The sequence below is a fragment of the Rhynchophorus ferrugineus genome, unplaced genomic scaffold (assembly GCF_030347505.1).
Source record: "Rhynchophorus ferrugineus isolate W39M unplaced genomic scaffold, kcgeb_rfMv2 rfM11, whole genome shotgun sequence".
Lineage (NCBI taxonomy): Eukaryota > Metazoa > Arthropoda > Insecta > Coleoptera > Curculionidae > Rhynchophorus > Rhynchophorus ferrugineus.
Genome location: NW_027472590.1, coordinates 29,753,748 through 29,777,464, shown reverse-complemented (window position 1 = coordinate 29,777,464; position 23,717 = coordinate 29,753,748). Strand labels below are relative to the sequence as shown.

Genomic DNA, 23,717 nt, shown 5'->3' with positions numbered 1-23,717 from the left:
TGGCCTGCTGGCTGTTGTTGACCTGAGCGGCAAAAAGGCAGACCGGAAATTCTTTGTGACACCGCGCAGGTTATATATTGCACCACTTGGCATCGATGGTAACGTGATTGTTCGCCGAAGAACGCCATATCCGATACATAAACGCAGTTATTATTGGTGATGTTAATCAATAAACGCAGTATATTGATTAACATCACCAATGTATTATGTAAAACAGTTTATATATTTTTTATTTATACATTAATCGTTATTTAGTTTATTCTAAAAGGTATCTAATAAGTAAAGTATATTTAGCGTGTTGCAGCTGCACTGAATATTAGTATAGTACACGGTCACTGAAATATCTCAAACAAATGAAAAATATAATCTTGGATTCACCGAAAAGAAACCGTCCTCATACGAAACGGGTGACAAATCAAGATCAGCTTGATGTTAGCTCTATCAGAGATCAAATATATGAAATGTATAAAAACAGTGCTTTCGCCCCAAATTCCTCGGTGTGGCTTTTCGATTTTCTGCTATCCTTGCTCTATGCCCGTGGCACCCAAGTTTTGTGGGAAAAAATCAAGATGTGAATCCAGAGAATGTCTTTTTTCCATAGCGAAATCGTTTTCATTGTTCGACGGTGATGAAGATCAAGCATTTTCTGCACTTGTATATAGTTTGTCAGTTTACTACAGCAAAACTGAACTGAAACTGCAAATACGCATATTGGAGTGTATTTTTCATGATTTTTCCACGTCTACCGAACATATAACATACACAAAGGTAACAAAAATACTTTGAATCGATTTTGCAAAGTTGCCTCTGTATTTTCACACCTTTCGAAGCACAAGCACACCACAAAAACAAGTTGTTTATGCAACGTTATTATATTAACCCGCTATTTAATAGTTTTTTTATATTAGTACTAATCACACACCTCCCGTATTTTCTACCAATATATTTTCGTAAAACAAACACAAAAATATGGCACATGGGAGGCTAATTCCCAACATTTTCTCAATAGATATCATTAATTTTAATAATGTCATTAAACCAAGTTTAACAGTATTAAAGCTAATTGAACTTTTAAACTACCAAGCGTATTTTGGTGGCATTTAAATATACAACTGAAAACCTATTTGTTACCAGAACTTTATTCTCGACTAACTTTCAAAATGTCTTGGCCAGCCGAATGATTTATTGATCTCCCACCAAATTTAGATGTATTATCCTTGACTATGTGTAGCCTTGGCTGAGCAAAATAGCAGTTGATTCGAAATGTAAAACTGCAAGTAATTTTTTTAAAACTCAGCGAACAACATATTAATATTTAGTCACCTTTGTGTCAGTTATAACTAAAATCATTACCATCGTGACGTTTGATGATCGTTTATTCTCATTCACAACATATTTTTCTGTGGTTTAATATGATTAGTTATGCGTTGTTTTATAATTTTCTGTGCTATTTATAGTTTTTATATCACTTGAAATAGATTAATCCGTGTTTCACAAACAAAAACCGGTGGTACCAGAACTGAAAGTTAATTTCCATCGATTAAACTGTATATTTCACGGTTTATGTGATATCCCATGTTATGTGCCAATTTCTCATGTTTGAAAATAGTATTACGAGCCGAAGAAACGTCATATGAGGGAAGTTTTACTGTTGTTGTTTAATCTAACCATAAAGTACTATTAAAAGTTATTGCATACTGTTAAAAATGTATGGTAAACATAATTAGTGGTATAACTTAGCTACAGTCCGTCCACAACAACAGTGTACTCACAGATGCAAAAATAAGTTTGAAAAAATAAATTAGATCGAATTAAAATTGTATCATACTACTTTTCAAACGTACAGTTAGCGATAATGAAAAATAGACGACGAATGACAGTCGGTAACATCAACAAATTGTGAATAAGGGATGGTGAGCCTCCACTATTAAGTCCTTCGAATTGCTCAGTCTATAAATTCGAGAGATTACCCCGGGCAAATGAAAGAAAATGATCTGAATTCAATGATATTCCGCTTGATATCTTTGATCATCCCTTAAACGTTGTGGGAGCTTGATTATGAGGAAGTTAGAATTAACCTGTATTCAAAAGAAACCTGTCAACATCCTGGTTTCAAGATGATGTACAATGTACAATAGCTCTATTGCTTTCAAGTTGATGTAATTTAATAAACTTATTTAATATTCTAAGGCGAAATCTTGATTTTCGAGATCATCGTTCAGTTCTTAGCTGATTACATAACGATAAGCATTGGTAATTAATCGTAGGTAACTTGTTTTGACAGCGGTGGATTACTACTGGTCAGTTTGATGTTTAAATCCAGTCCAAATAGGCTCTACAATAGACTTAGAAACCAATCTCTTTGATGTTTGGTCAAGTTGGGAGTATCTTCCGTCTAACTACTAGAGTTCTTTGATTTTGAGTCTGATCTGATTTGTCGATTGTCCAAAATGATCTAAAACACTTTCATGATTTTGAACTCTGTCCAAAAATATATAAATATTCCATTCTTTTTCTATATAACAAATTAAAAAAACTCTGATTTCTATTTGCTATCGCTCTCACTCGAATTAATGAGTTAGGTGGCTTTTCAATCGTTATGGTATACATATATAAACGATTTCTAGGTATTAATTAAACACATTGAAATATTTATATAGTATTTCCCCATAATTTCGTACAATACTGATGAATCAACGCGTTGAACAATATCACATCAGCTGGAAGACTTTTTTTTATTACTCTTCGTGAGTCCACAATATGCCCTATTGGCAATAAGTATTTCTTATGTCTATATTATATATACATGGCATGTAGAAAATCACTTCATTAAGCAACCTTCTGTATAAAATATGATCTTAATTAATTAGACTTATTCTAAAGCTTATTCTAAAGCCTACATATGTCCAGTAATCAGATCAGGTAGTGTTAAGCGTTTTAGTCTACGCACTTCACTATCACGTCGCATATTTAGCTGATTAGCGAGTACATTGGGATGTACTGACACACTTTCGAAGTACTTCACACAAACACGTTGAATTACACATTGGTTCTAGAGGAATATCGCGTTGTATCACTTTATTTGAAATATAGTGCGGAGCATCAACAATTGCACGCAATACCTTATTTTGGAACCGTTGAATGATGGATATATTATATTTGCTAGCGGTACCCCATAGTTGGATTCCATATGTCCAAATGGGCTTGAGTATAGACTCATACAGCAATACCTTGTTATCTAATGATAATTTGGATTTGCGCCCGATGAGCCAATACATTTGATATAATTTTAGTCCCAGTTGTTCCCGTTTAGAGAGTATGTGCTTCTTCCATCGATCTAAATGCATACCAAGATAGCTGGAAGATAAAAATGATATGATTTCGTGAAACTTGCACTCATCACAAACATGCAGACAGAAAAATAACGAAATTCCTATGAACGTATATCGAATCGACCTGTTCTGAATATTCGAAATCATCCTTTCTACTGATTTTCATAACGATTTGCCCTAGATACGGACAAATTACACAAACATTTATGCGATACGAAGTAAATCGAGCAACCAGACCCGTGGCGTTAACGAATTTTATTCTCCTTAACACGGATTTTCTTCCTATTGCAAATTAATCAGATCGTGTCATATGTAACGGTTACTATTTGACTGCTAAATCGAAAAAAAACTGGGTTAGAATCAAGAAAAACTAGTAGCTATAACTAATATTAAATGTATACGCGCTGTTGTATCAGAGCTGTGGAGGTGTTTACCATGCTTCCTTGCGCTTTATTTTTAACCGACTTCAAAAAAGGAGAAGGTTCTATGTTCACCTGCATTTTCTTTCTTTAATGTATGTTAGCCGATTTCTCACTCATTTATGGACCAATATTCAAAATTCATTTTTTATTCGAAAGGGTGCACTTCCGATGTGGTTCCATTGGAGCCAAGTCAGGATCTGATGTGGCGAAGCCGAGAAATCGAAGGAAACCCCCAACTTTCAACTTTTCTTGGGGGCAACGACTTTTGTTGTTGTTCTAGTTTGGTTAGAACATTTGTTAAATCACGTAGGTTAGGTAGCGGGCCACAGGGCCTGAAGCATTCCTTAGTTTCAATCATTGTATATTTATTCCTATTTTTCATCATACGGGCTGCACCTTTACTTGGCCTACCAATTCTAATACTTAATAAAATAACTGCGTAAATATTAATTTGGATAGTCTATCCAGCTGCTTGAAATATGTGATTGTTATTGTCTAAAAGGTAATAGTTAATTAGAGTCGATTTAGATAATTAGAAAATATTTGTTACAATGTCACCTATTAAAAATGTACTTGCTACTTTAAGAGATTTATTTTCTTAAACAAATCTATATTGGCTGAGTCTTCAACTCATTATATCTGTTTAACGAATTAACCAATATTTCTTAAGAGTTTTTTTTGGATTTATTACAGTGCATGGAATCAGAAATACATATCCATCCATCAGTTACTATACTTGAAAAATCATTTAAAGTACTCATCATCAATGTATTTTCAAATCATTCTCGGTCCTTTTATTATAGTTTCCGTAGATCTTTAAGCTAATTGTTTTATTTGATTCCTAGATTTTGCCATAATAATAACAGTTGAATATTTAAAATGAATATTAAAAAGGGAGAAGGCTATTGAAAAAAATCGATATATCGAGATTTTTAAGAAAAAATAAAAATAGTGAAATATTAGCTTAAAATAAATATATATTTTAGTGATATTTTTGTTTAAATATATGAAAGTATCCTTTTACCAACTATGAGTTTATCTGGACTGGACCTAAATTTTAACGTGGGCTCAGCATTAAGCCTACCGACTGGCGAGTGACCAACCTTAGAAATCATCCCAGAAGACATCCGGTCTTACCCAGCCTGGTTACTGGCGTGACTGGGATCATTTTCCTTGTCGGATTTTACACTCTTGCCTAGGACAATCACAAACATAAATATACGACCATGCCGTAGCAGGATTCGAACCCGCGACTATTGCAACAGTAGGAGGATCGCCCCATCGCCTTCACCACTGCGCAATCAAGCCGTCTAGTGATATTTTTGATTTTAAAATTAAGTACCAATTTTAAAGATTTATTAAAAACTAGCGACCCGCCCCGGCTTCGCACGGGTGTAATGCTGATACTAAATTAAATACACTACAGAAAAAATATGAACGTTGTACATAAAAACATAGCGGCCCGCTCCGACTTTGCACGGGCATAAAATATATATGCCTATGTCACTCAATGAAAACATGATTAAAATCGATCCAGTATTTTTGGTTCATTCATTATTGCCCTTGGCCTGCACGCATTAAATTTGGAGTAAAACAATTCCTCTTCCCCTATACTTACTATGAAGATTTCCTGCTATCTTTGGAATATCTAAATTCATACAATTTTTATTACATTACACATTTTTAAACGCAAATTTTAAATTTGTAATATCTCCGAAAATATTTGTTTAATTTACATGCTGTAAGGAACCATATTGATCTATATTAATTGCACACTGTATTTAAGGTACTTAATTCGATAAGGATTAAAACCGTATTGCTTAAAATAGCTTCGTAAATAAGCCATTTTCCCTCGTAAAATAAACAATAAAAATGGTTAATGTGGGTTATCCCTAAAAGATAAACATATACCATCGCGGACTTTTTTGTAGACCTTTTTATGGTGTACAATACTGTAGTACATTAATTTGATCTAACTCGTAGGGTTAGACAGCGTTTTTGCTAATTGCTAAATAAGCCTAAAAAAATAGGTTAATTTACGACATCACGTTAGAAACCTCTAAAATTAGCACTGTTGCCTTAGTATATTATGCATGTATTATACATATAAACATTCCTCTTGAATCGCTCTATCTATTGAAAAAAACCGCATCAAAATCCGTTGCGTAGTTTTAAAGATTTAAGCGCATATTTAATTTATTTCGAAAATATATCGAAAAATATCGATAAAATATTTTTTCTGCGTCCCTACCCTGACGTAATCTGTTTCACCCTAATGTTGAAACAGGTTCGAACCAGTATAAAAGACTCCATTCAACCTCTTTGCATTTCTTTATACTTTTTCTGTTACACCTTTTAATTCAATAAATGACCGTTAATGGCCAACAGTAGTAAAGTAAGGAATTTAATGAGTATCTCGAAAATTAGAACCAATTCTAAAAACGAGCAGCTGATTTGGGTTCAAATCACAGTTGAACAGTTTTGGATGAACTGTCAAACCTTCACTAGATAGTCTCTGAAAAATACCAACACGTTCAACACAAGTCTCTACTTGAAACCATAATATTATTGAATCTAACCTCACTCTTCCTACTAAGTAATTCGGTTTCACCATCGAGATGTGGGTGATGATTTCATTCCGTTAACAGACAAATCTACTTATCCAATTCAGAGGAATAACATCCACTTCCAGGCCGACACCGTAAGCCGTCAAATTATATTCATTAGAATCAATAAATCTTTCAGCGATATTGCGAGCGGCCAATTAGTTTTATAGAGCGGAACGTTCTTTCAATTTGCCATCGTTTAAAGACACAAATTCTTGTCGTGCCTCTTGATATCGCCGTCCAAACAAATGTTTACTACCTCGATGAAATAAGGGTCGATTTTGTTCTAAACGTCTTGTTAGACGACAGTAAAATTCTAATCTAGTGCGCGCTGGGATTGTCCAGAACTGCTCACTACGTCGCTATGTTGTTATCGTCCAGTTTATTTTATTGTGTTTTGTGCCGTCCAAGCCGAGTTTCATGGTTGCATCTGTAAATATCAATTATAACTACTTTATATCCAGAAACTAACGTCAAAGTGGCTAAAGTTACTGATGCATAGTTATGATCTATGAAACGTGGCATAAGCAGCAGATCTCGCACGTTACTTCCCTTGATCTCTTGCACATGATTATTGTTAGTGTTAAGACATAAACTGGCATGTTGTGCGTTACTTTCCCTTCATACCACTATTATCGATATTATCCATTATATGTTGTTTGTTGGCTATATGCGTCGATTATATATGGATTATCGACTATCTGAAGCATACATTAAAGCCAAAGGTGATTCCTGCCGGGTCTTGGTGACAGCGTATCTAGTGTGTTTACCTCTGGCTTTTTCCCTTGTACGCATTGCACGTTCCCATAGTTGCAGTTAGGAGAAGTGAGTGTGAAACAGAGTTGCTTATTTATTGATTCACACATTTACATATTTACTTATTTATATATTGAACAATTTAGCTTTACCCTAGCGAGTACTACTAACCGTAATGGCAGGATCGTGTGCGTCTGCTTCCCTTGATCTTATTGCACGTCCATTATTGTTGGTGTTAGGGTATAAGCTAGTACGTCGTGACTTATTTTCCCTTCGTACTGTGTGCACATGTCATATTTCATCTTAGCATAGTTTATCATTGCAATCAGTTTCCGTTATTATATGTTTTATAATGATTGTCCGTCAATTATTGACTACTATGGAGTCAGCTTATTGCTAACCATTCTGGTGAATCTATCATTTTATTACCTACTATTATCATCGTCTTTATTTGAGATTATCGGTACTATCCATTACCAGTATTTGTCGAGATGTTCATTTATCCATGCCATTACATTCGATACTATTATAATTATCAGTAATTGCCAGTTATATTTTAATTACCTAATAATAGAAATATCTACCTACGTAATATGTCAATTACATTTTAATCTCACCCTTGTCACTGAAAATTGGTTGCTCAGGTACATTTTATTATGTTTGCAGAAGTATCACCCGACCACCTCGAACATCAAGATCTGGCACGCTTTTTTGCATTATTTATTTTGCCATTTATTGGGTAAGTAGTTATTGTATAATTTATTTTGATCTCTTGTTTTCTCTCTTGTTATAGATTTATGATGTTTGATTATTTTATATCGTTTTACTAAATATAATTTTATTTTACGCCCTCGGTTTAAAAAGAACCTTACAGGTGTTATGTAATATGGCCCGGGCTATCTAGTCATCTGTTTCTTTGACTACCTAAATGGTGAACGACTGAGATGGATTGGTCTGTTATTTGCTTGTTTAAATCAACTTTTAAAGTAAATTAATCGTTTTTGTGATTAAAACAGTTTCACATATTATATATAACTCACATAAGTTTTTTTTTATATAACATCTTTATTAGATACGCTTAGTACAATCTTAATTATTATTATTATTACAATTAATTTATTACTACTTTTCCTATGTGCTTGGATTAATTAGCAAGCAAGACGAGTACGAGAAAATACATCAGTATGTATTCCTCAATTATAAAATTATAATTATTTATTAATTATTAACTTATAGCTATAGTTTACACTAATAATACACACTAAATGTTCACACAAGTTCGTATGGTTTTGTTCGTTTCAGTCTCCTGACATCCTGTGCGCTGTCCAGCAGTTGTATTGCTTCCACGTTAGAATGATTTAGTAATCTTCTTTCGTGTTTCAAGGCGAAATCCTGCACAACTTCGCAAATCCATTTGATTTCCAGGTCATCGTGCAGTTCTTCATTGGTTACATAGCGATAGGCATTGGTAATCAATCGAAGAATCTTGTTTTGACAGCGCTGTATGACTAACTGATTTGAATATTTAGTGCAACCCCATATTTGCACCCCATAGGTCCAAATTGGCTTTATAATTGTATTATAGATCAACCTCTTTGATTTTAGATCAAGTTGGGAGTATCTTCCGACTAACCAGTATAGTTGTTTTATTTTGGTTCTAATGTGTTTTGCTTTTTGTCTAACGTGATGCTTCCAATTTAATCTACCGTCAAGATGGATTCCAAGGTATTTTGCTGATTCTGCTTGAGGAATCGGGCATCCATTGAGTGATATAGTTAAGTTTTTATTATTTCGCCTTAATGCAAAATTAAACTCACATAAGTAAACAGAAGTTATTTAATATTGAAAAAATATTATCAGGTAACAGTACAGGCAATATGGATGAATTAACGACGGCATCATTAACATAAACGATCAATTTATAGAATCGATAGGGCCAAAACATGACGCACGAACGCCTGGTTCAAAACGACTATATCGTATAAAATTGGGAAGATAAGAAATCGATTTCGGCATTATCGTTATCAGAGCTCGTCACAAATTATAACGGGCAACAAAATGTTTGTCATCAGCGCTTATCAGTACACACCTTCTTCAATAAACTCGATAAATAACTGTTTGTGCAGCTTACTCACATATTATCGAAAATACGATATTTTTTAGATTAAATGATCCAAGTAGAACATACCATCCCCTGTTATAATATTTATTTTAGTTATAATTTTTTATATTATATTATTTATGTCAGTCTGGTCTAACAAATTTGAAACAACACAGCCCAAGCTGCAGACCTTTATCAATAAAATTGTTTATTTACTATGTATTTAAATTACAACATTTAATAAACATTATGTAAAAGTGAGTTTTATTTGTCGTCTTTGCGAATACTTGGCAATTACCGTTAATGGCAACATTGTTGATGTTTTTTTGGGAGTTGTATATGATATGATCTCATTCAAAGGACATTAGAACTTAATAAGAGTTCATTTATGGTAGCGCACCGTTCGGAGTCACTACCTTTTCATTATTCAGTCTATTTTACTGTGTTTTATTGAGTTTCCTCGAATGATGAGTTTGTTGACAGAGTTTTCTCTTTTTAAATACTTTTGACTGTTTTTATGGCAATAATATGTAATATTTTTTTGATTGACTTTTTGGTTTAGATCTAACTCTCTCGATTTTTGTTAAAAAATATTTCCGTTCATTCGTTCGTTGCCGGATATTATTCAAACCCATAGAAAAATTACATTCCTTTTTACAGATCCACAGAACATACAAATATAAAAGTAAATCTACTTCGTTTAAAATGAATTATTAATTGCTTGTTAATAATATTCAATAATTAATTATTTCCTTTTCCGTTTCGCTTATACTACAGTTGAAAAATATAAGCATATATAAAATTAACTGCCCCAAGCAATCTCCGGTCTTTCCTCTCTCGCAATTTATACAGGTAAGGATTCGTACATCTTCGTCTGATATCACGAATTAAAAAAAAAAACAGTAAAACTATTTTAGAATTTAGAATTACTATTTTCAGTCGTTAGTTTTTTGACTATCGACTGTTTCAACTGTTTTGCAACTATCGACTGTTTCGACTGTTTTCAGTCGAATGTTCCCAACGCTAATTTCAATATTATCTAGCATTAGAAGTATATATCGTAATTATCGACGGTCCTTGTTATATTTCAAGTATATTAAAATTGGTTAATTAAGTAGATTTTCATTATGTTTCCAGGACCCGACCACCTCAACATCAAGATTTAGCACGCTTATTTTCTTTAATTTATTTAAGATGTTAAATTGTTTATTATTGTTTTACTAAATATAATCTTTATTTTACCCCCTGTGTTTAAAAATAACCCTACAATTATTCAAATAAAAAACAGTAACGATTATAAATCATATCCCATACAGTATTGTAATAATCTGCTTTGATAAACGTTGGTTAGACTTCAAAAAAAACCTGAAATAATGTGATTATTGGGGTTAGCTATAAATAGGAGTCGCCCTTTTAGGACTGTGATGAATGGGATATTATCAACTTCTTTATCAATTAATTCACAGTCATATGAATAAAAACGTTCTCCCATCGTTTAGTGACTCGAACCCCCATTTGGCAACAACACAAATAGGGTGTGAAATTAATTATGGACGGATTGGATTCCCCTCCACACCTGATGACCCGCGGTTCTCCTTTTCGGTTTCGGTCGGGCAACTGTTGCTCCTCGACGTTTGCGTGTCGAGTTACAAGGCTGTCGAACAATAGAGCGCCGCTGACGTCGTTCTTTAACAGCGTTTTGTCACGTTTGAGATCGGTTGGGGAAAAAACAGTTCTCGGGTTGCGAAACCGTCGTCTCGCCAGGGTTACAAGGAATTCGGACTGTTTCCGAGAACGTATGGGATGGTTTTTGTGTAAGGTAGTTTTTTTGTTGTTATTTACACCTAGTTTGGGAGTGTGGATGTTTTTAGGAGGAAGAAATCGTGTCACAATAATTAGCGTCTGATTAAACGTTTCTATTTTTATAAACGCAATGGATATAAAAAGTGATTTCCCAGTTAGTTCTATATTCGCTTTCTTTGTTTCGAATGTTTGGTCAGCATTATCCATTTGATCACTACTTTGACCGTAAGAATTCCTAGACTTCTATGAAATAAGTAAACTTATTGAATAACGAACAATTTATAAATGGTTAAAAAAGTAATAAGCATAATAAGCAAGTCGCATATCACCATCCGACTTCAAAAGAACCTTGCTAAAATTAGTTAGCTTATTTTATTGGCCAGATATCTTCCAGAATTCCCATAGTGATGAAATTATGGTTCTGTCATATTGAATGACAGAACAACATCGATGAAGACGGTATATATAGTCTACTCAAAATAATCACTTTGTTTGAAAATGTCGAAAATAATAAATCTTCAGGGTCACAAACTGATTGGGCTTTAATAAGTTATTTCGAAAAGGAATGAGATAATGACTGCACGTAAATTCCTTTAGAGAGATAATTATTGATGATATTAAATACTATAAATTGCTGCAATTTTATTGAAAATATATTTTAGCGTGTTGCTGCTTCGCTGAATATTAGTGTAAACACTGTGAATAATCGCTTACAAAAACAATCCGTTAGATTCAACCAATAAAACTTAACCATCTTGATATTGGCTCTGTTCGAGATCAAATATACGAAATGAAATAAGAATCGTGAGTACACAAACTATTTTATCGATATAAACATAATTTAATAAAATTATTTCAAAATTGTTAGTCTGGAAAGTATACATAAGAGTTGGGCACAAAGTTAGGTTAAAGGCATATAATAGGATCAAGGAAGATAAATTATTTGAATTCGTGTATCTCGATGAAACTTGGATATTTCAAAATGGTTCATTGGGCCACTCTCGGCAAGACAGTAACAAGCAAGTTGTAAGTGGAAGTAATTGATGAATGGTGGATTGTGAACATGTTTTAGAAAGATTGGAAATCAACAGTTTAGTGATTGACTTGGACAGTGACTCGAAAAGTGAAAGTGAGTGGGTGGTGTGGAAAAGAGTTCAATGTAAATATAATAAAACAACTCTAACCTACAAACTTTCTTCGATAATATAGATCTATAATAGGTACAAAATACTGGAAGTAGTATTAACTTATATCGTAAATACCGTAATGGTAACCTACTTTTGTTTATTTGTTTAAACAAAAGCTTTTATGAACCACAATACTTTAAAATATTTACTCGCCAAACACATTTTTATAGCCCCCGCATATAAATGAGATAATTAACTAAAACCCGAAATTAAACAATATGCAGTGTCGAAATCCAGGTCGCCGGTTGAATGAGAATACACCAGGACGTAACAAAATCGCCAATTATCCACCAAAAAAAAATGAAAAAAAAAACACATTCATTCTCGATACGGCTGCCTATTATGCAACCATTACGAAACCGAAACAAAAGACCGACCGTCTAGCGAAAACAATCGACGGAAAATCGGAGCGGGCTAGATTTTTGTTAGACCGCAGGAAAATTAACAGGATATCATATCATACCGATCTAAATAAAGTTGTGTTGTATTTACTAATAGTCTGGATGAAAAGTTTTGAAAAACTATGATAATTTTACGTATTCATTTTACCCGGAATAAAGGTTATTTCAGCAAAAAAAGGATTTGAAATAAAAATCGACGTAAATTTAAAATCCCTGTTTTAGGCTCCAAATCCGGGCGTTACTTAGTCGTTTTGGTCACACTGGACGATTTGTAATGGGCACAGGTCTTATTTATACATTATTTTAATAATTTTGTGTTATAAATAGACAGTCTAATGTGTAATAATGATGTGAATGTACCTAATGTAATTGTACAAGGCAGATAATTGTGGTCAAATATTGCTAGGTGGGAACCAATCTGTATAGTTTGAACGTTAATCGAACATCATTGCAAACTCAAATCCTTATGCGGCTGATCTGCCCACCACAAAAATAACTACTGTGGCAACATATGCAGACGATACAGCAATCTTAGCATCCCATGAAGATCCAGTCACAGCATCAATAAACCTACAAACCCACCTGGAGCAAATACAATTATGGTTGAAGACATGGCGCATTAAAGCCAATGAATCAAAATCCACGCATATAACGTTTACCCTGCGTAGAAGAACATGTCCACCAGTGAATATCAATCATCGTCAACTCCCCCAAGCAGAGCATGTTAAATATCTTGGTATGCATTTAGATCGACGCCTAACCTGGAAGAAGCACATACTCTCTAAACGGAAACAACTGGGACTAAAATTATATCAAATGTATTGGCTCATTGGGCGCAAATCCAAGTTATCATTAGACAACAAGGTATTGCTGTATGAGTCTATACTCAAGCCCATTAGGACATATGGAATTCAACTATAGGGTACCGCTAGCAAATCTAATATATCCATCATTCAACGGTTCCAAAATAAGGTGTTGCGTGCCATTGTTGATGCTCCGTACTATATTTCAAATAAAGTGATACAACGCGATATTCCTCTAGAACCTATAACGAGTGTAATTCAACGTGTTTGTGTGAAGTACTTCGAAAGAGTGTCAGTGCATCCCAATGTACTCGCTAATCAGCTAAATATGCGACGTGATAGTGAAGTGCGTAGACTAAAACGTTTAACACCACCTGATCTGATTACTGGACATATGTAGAGTTTAGAATAAGACTAATTAATTAAGATAATATTTTATACAGAAGATTGCTTAATGAAGTGATTTTCTACATGCCATGTATATATAATATAGACAGAAGAAATACTTATTGCCAATAGGGCAGATTGTGGACTCACGAAGAGTAATAAAAAAAATCCTTATGCGCATCCGTGGATTCTTTAAAACTAGACTTGTGACAACGAGTTGTTGTGAATAGTGTCTATCGACTACTAATTGACTACTTTTTACTATCGACTGTTTCCGTCGTGTATTTTTAGTTACTATTTTTGGTTCTACTAGTTTCATTCCACTGATTTTTAACGTCCTGGCTCTGTCGTCCCAGCCGCCACCTTGACAAAAATGTACCCAATTTATGCTTACATAGACTTATGTGTAATATATATAGTTTTATGATTTTTTTGGTAGTTTGCTTGTAAATAAAAATATATTGTATATTAATATAGCAGCGTTAAGTCAATAATAGGTAATCTTTCGGTTATTCTCTCGATTTTTATTTAAAAATATTTCCTTTAAATAATAATAAAGCATTTTCATGTTAATAGTATTCAGTATTTTCGTTTTCCTTTTCTTTTTTAAAGTTAGTAGGCGAAGAAATATGCACGTCTCCGTCTCGCTTATACTACCGTTGGAAAATATAAGCACATATAAATTTAACTGCTCCAAGCAATTATCTCTGTCCTTTCCTCTCTCACAATTTATACTGGAAAGGGTTCGTCCATCTTCGTCTGACATCACGAACTGAAAAAAACACTGGAACCGTGTATTTATCGCTAGTTCCCAACGCTAGTTGTGAAATATGTCGAGCTAGTTTAGAACAAAAGCGCATGAGCAGCTCTGGCCAATCAACGCGCACGCCATGGTCCTTTTACTGTCGTTTGTATGTTTTTTCCCGGTCTTGTGTCCGTCAATCGACAAAATGATGATCAATTATTCTCGCTACTGACTCGAAGACCGGTGATTTATATGGAACGAACGCTCGGCAGCAGCGTAGGAAAAAAACGACTGGTTCAAGTTCAATGGCTTTCTCGTTCAATTTGCCCTTATACGGGCACGTTAAGTTTAAATGATCGTGTTTTGTTTTACCAGTTTAAATCGCCGTCGAATCGTTTCATTGTGTCCTAATAATCGTTGCCCTTTAACATAATGTATTGTGTTAGTTGTCCTTGTAGCAACTATGGCTGATATGGCATTTATTATCTTTCAGGTAGTTATATATAGCACGTTATTTGCAATACATTACCTTTACTCAATTATCTATATTGAACTATATCATTGTTCATTTTTAGTTTCTCACTCATACATTAAATATATTTAAAAATCACATGGCACACATATTAGAGTTAGTTATTCACTATCCAGTAACTTTATAATGATATAGTTTTTAAAGTTCATATTTAATATTTTAGACAGAAACTTAATTAGTATTTGACACTAAGTTTACAACAACACAGTATATTTTTCACAAATAATGAAACTATACTATTTCAAAGGGTTTTTATCTCTTCAAGCTCCGAAGAGATTCACACTGCAGCAGTTGTATCAGGCCTATACATTAATTTTAAAGTATTTACAACTTACAATTCTTCCTTCGAGATGGAATTCGTAAAATGCTTGAAAGTTATGAAAAACTATCGATGGCCAATACTTTGAATAGAATATATTGACCGATTTTTCCAAATAAAATAAAACAAGTCAAAAATAAATGTTTTAAAACTCACTGATGTTCTCAGTTCAACTTTGTTTTGATAAGTCTGGATCATATTGATATTAGATTTCTTAGTACAATTCCATAGTTTCAAAGTTTGTTTATGTAATAACAATTTGTTAGTAGTTTCTATAATGCTGTGCGAGTTTATATTTTCGGATTTATTAGTGAGTTCAAGCCACCAAAGCCATAACATGTTCTTTCCACTTGAGCTTGGCATCCAGTGTCATCCACGTATTTTACTTCCATCTCTATAATCTGTAGCTAGTAGAACTGCATCATCAGTAAATATGGCCACTGTTACTTCTTCCCATTTAAAGATAGCATTGTCATAAAGTAACATTTATACCTTTGTATACAACTCTACCTTCACCTACCTCATCCGTCTAGTTAATTTACTTATATCAGAAATATAACAGGTCAATTGAAAAGACCCAGGCATACCATAGTAATACACTGATTATAGCGACCCTCCAACTTTTCGATACCATTTTTGTAGTACGATTTGTCCTTTGCTTCAAAATAGGCCTCAGTTTCGGCGATCACCTTTTCATTCGATGAAAATTTCTTCCCAGCGAGCATTCTTTGTTGATAACACATTTATTGTTGACAAACTAGTATTGTTGTTGGTTCTTACGTAATTTGTTATGCAGTTGTAAACGTTCTTTCAGAGCTTTTTTAAAACAAAATTTACTTTATGATATAATAATAATTCGTTGTTAAATATTAGTTGTACTGTAAAGAGGTTTAAACTCGTCTTCATAAGGTTTAATTCATTAGAAAATTACAACTCAAGACTTTGGATTCCAAACTTGTATTGATTTACTAGATTAAAAAAAAACACCAAATCATTAAAAAAAAATGCTCAAAAAACTAGATTGTGAGACATAATGACATGAGACACAATCGTCCAATCTCAAAACGTGACCGTTCACACCCAACTTCACTCAATCCCCACAATGCCAGGAAAAATCTTATTGGCACTAAATTTTCAAGAAGATGCAAGTTACTGGCTGTTTTTGAAAATATTTTATAAAAACTGTACTTTACACTTATATAAATGTATTAGAATATATTAGAAACAAAAGACCAAGAATTAATCATATTAAAAATAGTATCGATTCATTGTTGAGAATGGACCCTTAATGCATTAAAACTGAATGATAATTAGACTAAATTAGCCTTTCCATATTCAACCTTCCAGTTGATAATTTTATTCTCCCAAAAATATACATTTCATATACTTTAGAGACAAATCATAATCCCTGGAAACCAGAATTCCTCAATTTAGGAACTTATTTTTAACCGGCTTCACTCAAGGAGGAGGTTCTATGCTCGGCTGTATATATTTTGAAATATATAAGTGAAATCAGAAATTAATGTATTATATCTACTGAGTACGTTATCTACGAATAAGTTAAAATTAATCAATAAAAAAATTAGTAAAGCCGTCTAGTATAATAAAAAAAATTCTTAATGAGTAATATCGTCCGGAACTAATAACTAGGTAATAACAAAGTGTAATAATGATGCAAACAGCTATATAATTAGATGGTTTGGATACAGATACATTAAATTTCAATCAAAGTCGTACTCAAAACTAGACCAAGAAAAAATATGTTGTAGCAACTGGACTTTTAACGATGGTGGCAATTAAAGTGCCACCAGCGCTGGTTATTTAACTGTTCGTAATTGTTATCGCGCTAATAATGGATTAATTAGTATGCGAACCGTATAGAACAACGGAAAGACTGTGCGTCAAATATGCGACCTCAACGGTTAAAATATATGATTCGTATCGGAGTTCTTCAACGTTCCTACGTACCAGACGGTTAATATTAATTTTGCGAATTCTTTATCACGTCAAAACGTTTAGGTCACATCTGTGTGTTTACACCAAAACTAAATCAAATTTCATTTTTAAATAATACCCAAGAACATGTCCACCAGTCTGTCAACACAATAAATGTTAACTCCCGCAAGCAGGCCTCCTAACTCCAAACTTGCCGCAAAAGCAATATTACACGCTTTAAATAGCTTCACTGACACACCCGACATAAACCCGAACGAATAATTCGGTTTCCGTGGTTTTCCAAACACTCAAGCTTTCATCAAGCTGCTCCCATCGCTCGTAGCAACCATCCACTAGGCTCCCATGAAAGATCGCAAAGTTGAAGCCATCTTTCTATGTTTCTAAAGCTTTCGATCAAGAATGACTCATTCAGACTTCGACGGTGGTATGAACTAATGTACTCAGTACTCAGTGTAAGGACGAAAATAACTTGATCAAGTCCCTACCCATCCACAAACCCCGGTAGCTAAACCAACTACGACAATCCCAGTCGTATCCCAGGGTCTCTGTCGCCCGCAAAATTCCTCTATCCAGAACCCGAAGTGCCACTAGCAAAAAAGCTAGTTCTAGCTAGTGAATCTGGAATTTAAAAAAGCCGCCACCAGAAGATGCCAAATATATAAGGTAAGCCTTTAGATCGACGCCAACCACTTAAAATACATACTCGAAAGAACTTGGACTTAAACTCTACCAAATGTATTGGCTTATCAGGCGCAAATCCAAGTTATCATTAGTTAACAAGATATTACTGTGTAAATCTATACTCAAGCCTATTTGTTCATCGGGAATCCAACAATGGAGAGGCGGTAGCAAGTCTAATATATCCATCATACAACGTTTCCAAAATAAAAGTGTTGCGTGATATTGTCGATGCTCCGTACTATATATCAAATGAAGTGATACTACGCGATATTCCTCTAGAACCAATAACGAGTGTAATTGAACATGTTTGTGTGAAGTACTTCGAAAGAGTGCCAGTGCATCCTAATGTACTCGCTAATCAGCTAAATATGCGAAGTGCGTAGAGTAAAACGTCTAACACCATCTGATTATTGGACATATATAGACTTTAGAATAAGAACAATTTTTTAGTATTTTATACAGGAGATCGCTTAATGAAGTATTTTTCTACATATATATATATATATATATATATATATATATATATATATATATATATATATATATATATAAACATAACAAATACTTATTGCCCTCTGGTCAGATTGTGGAACTAATAAGAGTAATAAAAATAATAATATCCCGCAATGAGAAGCAAAAACAAAGTCTTCTTCATTTCTTGGTTCTGAAAAATGTATTTTAGTTAGTTGTCTGCATTATTTTTTATCCACCATGAGGTGATAGTTTAAATAACCGCATGTGGAGAGATTAAGAACAACCCCATTGGCTCCCAGTTCAAACAGTTAATAAGTATGTAAAGATATTAGTTATAAATTTCCAATTTTTTATTATGTAACAATTTATTGACATCTCACGTGTCTACACGTACCAGCAACAATAAACAATGCTATTCGAGTTAAAAAAACTTTATCATCATTACAATCATTACATCTCGATATAATTTCATTCAAATTCTTCATCACAGTTTAAAATTTAAATAGATTTTTCAATGAATCTTCGATACAGTGATTGATCACTTTAATCCACACCGAAGTATATACCACAACCCGATGTTGCTATCACGAATTGTCGCCCATTATGCTAAAAAGTACAACGAAATATTTCTCACATAAAACACATGATAATTTAGGGGTCTTTAAGCCGGCCAAACATCTGTCACGGGCAGCTGTTTCGACTGATTCTACCTGTTGGAATGTATAGGAATTTTACCTGTTTACACACACCAGGGTCTTTTCTCTTCACCCCTGTAAACGTGTTACAAGAGACGAATTTTAAATAAACAATAGAAAGTAATGTACGTGTATTGTGTGCGTGCTTTTATTCCCATTCATGGTTAATTATAATACACGACAATCCTTTTAACATAGTTTTGTTGTGCTGCGGACGCTTCATTTGGGTCAGGCATTTAGCATAACAGTATACGTAAAAAGTAGCGTTGGGAACTATCGACTGAAAACAGTCGAAACAGTCGATAGTCCCTAAACAGTCGATAGTCAAAAAAATAGCGACTGAAAATAGTAATTACTATTTCCAAATTTCCAAATACTGCTAAATCTGTAAAGTTGCTGCAATACTTGGAGTAATTACTTCTTTCATTCTAGCCATTTTTTTATCAAAATATCTCCAGATATCAATACGTTCTTGGTCAGTAGTTTTGTCTTGAATTTCGAATTGTGGAACTATATTTGTATTTTTTGAAGTTAGAATGGAAGATACCTCTTTTGTGATATCTTTTTGTATCGCCACATCATTATTTGCTATACCAAATTCTAATTTTTTAAATCTAGGATCTAAAAATGTAGATTTCCCGCATATCGTATTCATTTCTAAAATTGCCAGTCTTTTATTGATGACATCTAATAGACAATTTTGTCATTATTTCTCCATCCACTTGTTAAAATCCTGGATTTGATGGAATGAGTCCTCTTATTAACTGTATACTTAAAGACATCGTTGGGATATCTTTCTCCAGATAACTCGATGGTCATTATTTCAATGGACTTTAAAAATTGAAAACATTCTGTTAAGATAGTCCATTCGTTAACAAATAAAAACGGTGGTGCTCTTCTTAATAGCCAACAAAATAAATTATTGAATATTAAAGTAGAATTTTCTTATCAGAAAATGAATTTATTGCAAATATTTAATATACTTTATTCACCTCTTTACGGTTAATATTTTTAAAAGAAATTTAACAACTGCTAGTGTAAAAAATTTCAAATCTTTTGGATCTATGCAATTTCTGAAACATTTGGAACCTAATTTTGGTTTTCAAGATTTTAGGACAAAAGTTTCGACAAACAAGAGGCTTGGACAAAAATCATAAAAGTTTATCAAAAAAGTATTACCTATTATACCAGTCCAAAGTATTACCTACTATGCCAGTCAAAAGTATCTTACTATGTATCATTTACAATTTAATTTTTTTGCCCTCGAAAACTAGCGTTCCAAAATGCTGCTATATTAATTTACAATATATAGTTATTCATAAATAAACTACAGAAAAAAACATAAAACCACATATATTACATATAAATCTATATAAGCATAAATTCGGTGCATTACTTTCAAGGTCGCGCCTAGAACGGAAGGCCAGAACGTTAAAAATTAGTCGAATGAATTAGTAGAACCGAAAATAGTAACTAAAAGTAAACGACTGATACAGTTACTAGTAAAAACAGTCGAACCAAAAATAGGGACTGAAATAGTCGATAGTAAAAAGTAGTCAGTTACTGAACACTCGATAGTAGATTTCAGTCGATTGTTCCCAACACTAGTAAAAAGAAACGAATAAATAAGCATGTTACTGGGGACAGCATTGATTTTTTTAAATAAAATAATAAGATAGTGAAATAACCCAAGAGGAGTGGTTGTAAATGACCTTATAAAATTATCGACAATAGTTACAGTTACTATATTAGTACAAAATAAAAATATCAGGGCTATAAATTAATTTGAAACGATTTACATTAACAGATGGTATTACTGTGGATCAGACTTCATTTATCAGTATGTGTCACTTCGTCAAAATGTAAACAAAACAATTGTTTTCAGTGCGTTGAAAATGACTGAATTTGTATCGAATAAATCGCATTTGCAGGAAGTCTTATTTTGTTGATTTCAATTTAAAGAAAAAGACGTCTGGAGATCATCGAATGCTCTGCGAAGCTTACTGGTGCCAAAAAAACTCGAAGACTATGATTTGAAGGCACCACTCGATTATAATCTGTGTAAAACGCGAGAAGAATATGCGGAACTGTTGGGAGTAAAACAAGAAACCATTTGGAAGTGCTACTCCACTAGCAGCGTTTTATTTCTTATGAAGATATCACAAAAATGAGTCAATTCGGCCTTATAAGATCGTTTACAAGTAGTGGCTATCGATGGACAATGCTTTGAATAAAATACACTATACCGATTTTTCACAATAAAACTTCAAATTAAAAGCAAAATTCTTTAAAAATAATGTATAGGCCTAATATAGAAAGAAAACTCATCGCAGAAAACATTAGAAGACATAAGTATGATATCTGCACTATTCGTTGTCTAAAAACGTCTTCATCTAATGATAATCTACTACCAATACTAAAAAGGGTATGATAATTATAAATAAAACTCAAATTAATTTTTTTTTTAATTTTTTACATTCACTCAAAATTATTTCAAGTTGTTAAGTTATTTAAAAAAATATAACCCAATTTCCCATGAATTGGGAAATCTAGAGAACAAAATCTTTTAAAAAACAGTTCTATGAAATCCGATTTTCAGGATCTCACATCTATGGCAAAACAACATAAAATGATAATATCTGATTAACTATGGGACAGTCTCAAACCATCGAAAAATCGATCGATTCTAATTATTACAGATTTTTATTATTTATCGTTATCAGAAAGCGAATTTCACGGAATATCCACAGAGTGCAATTCCAGTTTTCCGAAATAAAAGTACCAACGTTCTGACATCATACATATCACTCGGTATCGCCACATTCGGCAAGTGTTTCTACGGAATAACAAACAAACGTAGAGATAGTGCAACAAACTACCACATACGTCACTACGAACGATACCTTAAAAATGGTAAAAATAAATATGCTAATCGCTGTGCATTAATAAACTGGAGGTATGTTTTAAAAAACCTTGGGTTTTTTCTGGTTACGTTATTTTAATGAAATAGAATCAAACTGAAACAAATTAATATAAACAATTGTGAAATGGTACTTTTAACATATCCTTGTAGGTTACTCGGTACGTACTAAGGCCTCTAGACAATAACGTTGACAGAACAATAGAGAGGCCTGGGAAAACTGAGACGTTAAAAACCTCCATCAGTTAGTAGAACGACAACAGCATGACGAAAAATCGAGAAACATCGAAAGAAAAAAGGATAAGTTGACAAAATGGCGTTTTAAATTCCGTAACGGTACCGCGGTCCATATCATTTCCCGGTTCGTACCGCCAAGGTGAGCTCCCAGCGCTCACACTCAACCAACCTATTTCGTCACCGAATATCGTTCACGGTTTTGGGGCGAGAGCCGTGGAAACGAAGGCGACGTACCGTTAGGTCGAGGCGGGAGTGGATTTAAATAAATGCGAAAAGGTACGCGTACACGCCACACGCAACACAGGTACTGTTGGTACTTACGCCCTCGTTCTGAGAAGACTTTTTCTGGCGAGGCACACAGAACAACGTCACTTTCGGGCCTTGACGGTATCCTTTTTGACGGTTAACGACGAACTAAAAAACATTCAAGCACTACGGGTACCCGAATTCCGAAGCTGTGTTCTTTTCGGACACGGTACCAGTCAACACTCCCCGTGCTATCGCGCGAACGGCACTAGTCAGCGGAACACGCGCCACATCAAACCGAAAACTGAAACCGAGAGGGGAAAAAATTAAACTAAAACAAATGAAAAGATAATCTAACGCCGACCCACTCCACAACAGCGAACTTCGGATTGAAACGACTTCGCGTCCCGATGGCAGCGCGACGTCACCCCTCCCCCAGAGTAAACAGTGCAACCGTGCGCGTTGCCAAACCTCGGAAAGATTTCTCAGACACCAGGAAAATTATTTTTACAAACATTAAGTAATAGTATCTGAATGAAGATTAGGGGCCGTTAATAATATTAACAAAAAATATATTTTACAAAACTATACGTAGGGCTTATTCAAAGGAGAGGTTTAAGGAAAAACAATAGTACAACAATAACAAAACAAAAATAAAAATAAAATCCTATATAACAATTTATTTTTTAATTCTATACGACCCTATTATAACACTCGTTATTAACATGATATCAAACTAAATAAAAGGACACGCTGGACGAAAACATAATATTTAAAATATAATGTATTTTGAAACATAATATATAAGCACACAATTTTTTATTAAGTAATATTACAAAAGTAGGTTTAAAAACAAATATAGATGAATAGACCACTTTTTATTAATTAATATTAAAATTCATATATATTCCTAAAAATATTGATAATATATTGAATCAAGTCGATCCGGCAACGTTGCAAGAGACCAAATCAAACAATGAACGGTTCTTCATCTCCAACCTAACCTCACGGAGCTTTCGGTACTGTAGGATTTTTCGTGCCAGTTCCTTTGTTACCTGACAGGTTTATTACCCTTATTTTTGTGAGGGGCTGTATAGTGGACCCGCAGCTGAAG

At 33.6% G+C, this 23,717-nt stretch overlaps 1 protein-coding gene across 4 annotated transcripts in view; it reads right to left on the bottom strand.

Annotated features, from left to right (window-relative positions):
• Positions 1-23,034, bottom strand: part of LOC143205178 (signal-induced proliferation-associated 1-like protein 1) — a 116,739-nt gene extending 93,705 nt beyond the window's left edge. For 2 of the 4 annotated variants that reach the window (XM_076418284.1, XM_076418283.1), the window contains exon 1: positions 22,679-23,034. The gene's annotated coding sequence lies outside the window, so the exon portion shown is untranslated. The remainder of the gene's footprint in view (positions 1-22,678) is intronic. The other 2 variants (XM_076418288.1, XM_076418285.1) reach the window with 1 other exon arrangement.
• Between the last annotated feature and the right edge of the window lie 683 nt (positions 23,035-23,717).